This window comes from Mus musculus, chromosome 5, assembly GCF_000001635.26.
Source record: "Mus musculus strain C57BL/6J chromosome 5, GRCm38.p6 C57BL/6J".
Classification (NCBI taxonomy): Eukaryota; Metazoa; Chordata; class Mammalia; order Rodentia; family Muridae; genus Mus; species Mus musculus.
The window spans coordinates 118263115-118266827 of NC_000071.6; the positions used below are offsets into that span (position 1 = coordinate 118263115).

Below are 3713 nucleotides of genomic sequence, written 5' to 3' on the forward strand. Positions count from 1 at the left end.
TGTGGCTGTGGAATGTGGTTTTGTGCTTTAATCAAGTAGGGGTGTGTGTGTGTGTGTGTGTGTGTGTGTGTGTGTGTGTGTGTGTGTCTTTAGAAATTCTCAGGATTTCAGACAAGTGTGGCACTGGCCAGTGAAGGGCCCCTGCCCACCTTCCTTGAAAGGTTGTGTTTGAGCTCCCTTGATGGGTTCCTAGGATCAGAGGCTGTAGTTAGTTTTGTGTACAAGACTCAAGTAATGTGGCTGGAGCCTGGGACCACTGCTTCTCAACAGCATGACTTTTCATTTAGAAAACGGGGTCACATGTTTACCTGCGAGTGTGCTCTGAGGTGTCCCGAGTGAGAGCCGACCTCCTGAGAGGCCAGTGTTGGCAGCCCCTGGGAAGCTGTAAGGCAGGGATGAGGGGTGGAGGGCTAGAGGGATGGATGGAAGAACATTGGTTGTGGTAATTAGGAACTTAATGCTGAGAGGGCCTTGGCTTTTTAATTAGGGAATTCGGGACCATCTAACCATATAGTGAGGACATGACCGCTCCAAGGTATGGTTGAGGGGATTGTATTGTAGATATGAGGGGGAGAGAGACAGCAAGAGAGAGGCAGCTGGAAGAATCCAGAGGATGGGGAGAAAGGCATGACTGAGTGAGGGGGATCAATTGTGCATGGCCAAAATGGCAGGGCTCTAAAGGGATGAGAAGCTGGGGGAGGGGAAGCTGGAGACTTAAGCTGGACACCCATAGGCAGGCTAGCAAGCACCATAGCTAGTTAGCCTCTTGTCCTGAGGTTGGTTGGTTGGTTTTGGTTTTTTTTTTGGACCTGACACTAATGATAAAATAATCACCTAAAACTAAAGCCACATAGCCCAGAAATAAACACCAGCAACTTTCTCCTTCTTGTCACTTTCCAGGTGAAAACCAACCAACCAACCAAAGGCAGGCTTCCTCCTTGGAAACTGCCTGTGGGTCTGTTATCTGCAGGCCTATGTGACATCCACACAGGACAAGACAAACACATTGGCATGGTGCTTGTATATACAGATGCACGCGCATGCACGCACACACACACACACACACACACACACACACACACACACATTCCTATCTTCTTAGAACAAGCACGGCTGCGTTCTAGAACCCGGGACTATCCGTGACACCAACTACTCATTGAGCCTGCCACCACTAGGTCACAGACTTCCAGCTCATACTGCAGGCAAGTTGGGCGTACTGCTGGGCTGATGGTGAACTCACTAAACTCACACTGTGCAGGGTAACTGCACGGTGCCTTGCGGCAGGAATGTGCTGTTATTTGAGCGTGTCCTGTGGGGATCACAGCGTAATTTAATCAGCACTTTAGCATGGCATCTCTCCAGGGTGGGGAAATAATGAAGTCAGCGCTCAGTGCTGGGAGTTCTCAGTTCAGCCTTGGGCACCGCTGTGACCTAGAGCTGGGCACAGTTACTGCAACACTGCCAGCATCCGAGGTGTGGCTGTCCTAGATGCTGTGGGCCAGGGAGGCTAGCAGCATCGTGGACTCCCAACCTATTAGGGACAAGTGGGTATCTTCCCTATTCCAGCTGTTAAGTAAGTATATCCAGACACTGTCAAATGTCCCCTGAGGGTCAGGGAGGGACTGCCCCTGTGTTACAAACCACTGCCCTAACTCTATTAGAAAGATCGGTTTGTGAACCAATTGCTTGAGTGTCACAGGAGGGAAAGTTGTCGAGAAGAGGCTGGGCTGAGGTTTAAATCCCAGGAGGCTAATGGTGGAAGATAGTTTGAGGCTAGCCTGGGATGCAGAGAAACTGCCAACTCAAAGGCAAGAGAAGGGGGGAGTGGGGAGACAGCGGTATATATATATATATATATATATATATATATATATATATCCAGGCTTCATTTCAAAATGTTCTGTAGTAACCAATAGGAAGATCGAGGCAAAATAATAAATGGTCAATCAAGATGTGGGGTGGGGTTCTGCTCACTGTGAATTAATACACACAAACTGATAGTTGTATTAGTAGATATCAAAAAAGATGTAGAACCAGGCAGGGTGGCACGTGGTTCAATTTCCCTTTAAAGTTTCATAAAATATTTTCTCAGATGTTGGTGATTCAGATGATAATTATGACAATCTGTGTGTGGCTGTAGGCATGTCCCATGCATGCATGGGCTGTGTGTGTGTGTGTGTGTGTGTGTGTGTGTGTGTGTGTGTGTGTGTGTGTGAGTCCATGGTGCGTGTGCACTTGTGTGTACTGTGTAAGAACAGTGGTCTGGAACCTGTGAACAGCATCCTGACCTCCTCACAGCAGCTTAGGCGTCCATGAACTTGGATAAACTCGTCTTTCTGGCTTTGGCTTCTCATTGTCCATATCAATGAGAGTGACTGCTAACACAAGTATTGGTCCCACATCCTGCCTTTGACCTTCGGGACATCCCAGCACTGAGGTAAACATGACCAGAGCCCTATCTCTTAACTGCTCACTGTGGACTTTATTCTTCACAGGGGAGGGTAGGTACCAGCCATTGGGACCCAGGTTGTACTCAAAGCGACTTTTCTGAAGCATCCAGAGATAGAGCAAAGCTGGACAGATGTTCTCTTCATCTTCTCTGATTTTCTTGGGTACCGTTTGCTTGTCATGCCTGCACCTGTGGAGATTGCTGTTGTGGTCCGATCGTAAGTTCTGGGACGCACAGAGCTGTGTGAGTGCAGATTCCCTTCACACAGCGCTGAGGTGCTCAGTGGCCTGCAGCCGAGATGCCCAGAGCATGTCAGATTTCCCAAGCAGGACCTCTCTAGACATCTCTCAGCATGTGCTGCTGTCTCTTACGAGGTAGAAACCCTGAACACAAGCTTCCAGAATTAAATTGAACCCTTTAGTTCCTGGTCTCAAAGGATACCCACAGCTGTGATGGGAAGTTCTGCCACACTTTGTTTAAATGTATACTTTATATTATTCATTCATAAATAAAAATGGAATCCCGCTACATGCTGTTTTACAGTGCCGGGTTTCTGGCTGGTTGACTTTATCCGGTTAGAGCCAACTCCTCCCAGAGCTTATGTTCAGATGGCCCTGCCTGGCGAAGTGACACCCAGGAGAGGTTACAGCCCTTTGTAATGGCTCTTTCTCTTCCACTGATTTTACCCAATGGGGAAAGAAGTCTTTTTGTTTATCACAGATAGGTCCAGGCATTTTCCAAGGCCAGAGCTGAGCTGCATCCAGCATCTCTGGGGACTGGCTGCATTGTCCCCGAAATGCTGACAAATCAAGGGTAGTCCATATCTCTTGGGCATATTGTTGATTCTGCAAAAAATCAGGAGAGCAGATATAAAAGAAAAAAAGGCCCGCCCCCAGAGGCCTTGCAGGTGTGGCTGCTGTTTCACGTGTGCATCAGTAGGTGGCAGAGCGGAGGGCAGTTACGTCTACGCTCAAAGTTCTGACCTGTGAACATCTGAATGTTGTGTAGCCTAACATTCCCTAATAAAAGTGAGCCTGAGATGACCACCAGTCCAGCGCCACGGGAGACAGACACCCTCACATGGGGCCTCTTGGGCAGGTGAGGAGCAAGCCTGAGATAACCATCAGACTGGTGCCATGGGTCCCGGCCAGGAAACTAGCCTGAGATGACCATCAGTCTGGCCCCACTTGGACCTTGGGAGTGGAGGCAAGAAGGCCATATTTGAGATGCCTCCTGCCTGGGGCCATAATATGCGAATGAGAGA

The 3713-nt window shown here is 48.7% G+C and overlaps 1 non-coding gene across 1 annotated transcript; it reads left to right on the top strand.

Moving 5' to 3' along the window:
- The first annotated feature begins 3334 nt into the window (after positions 1 to 3334).
- On the top strand, positions 3335 to 3466 carry Gm25076. Its single transcript, XR_003956090.1, has one exon. It is a non-coding gene; the product is annotated as a small nucleolar RNA SNORA17 (small nucleolar RNA).
- Positions 3467 to 3713: the final 247 nt, after the last annotated feature.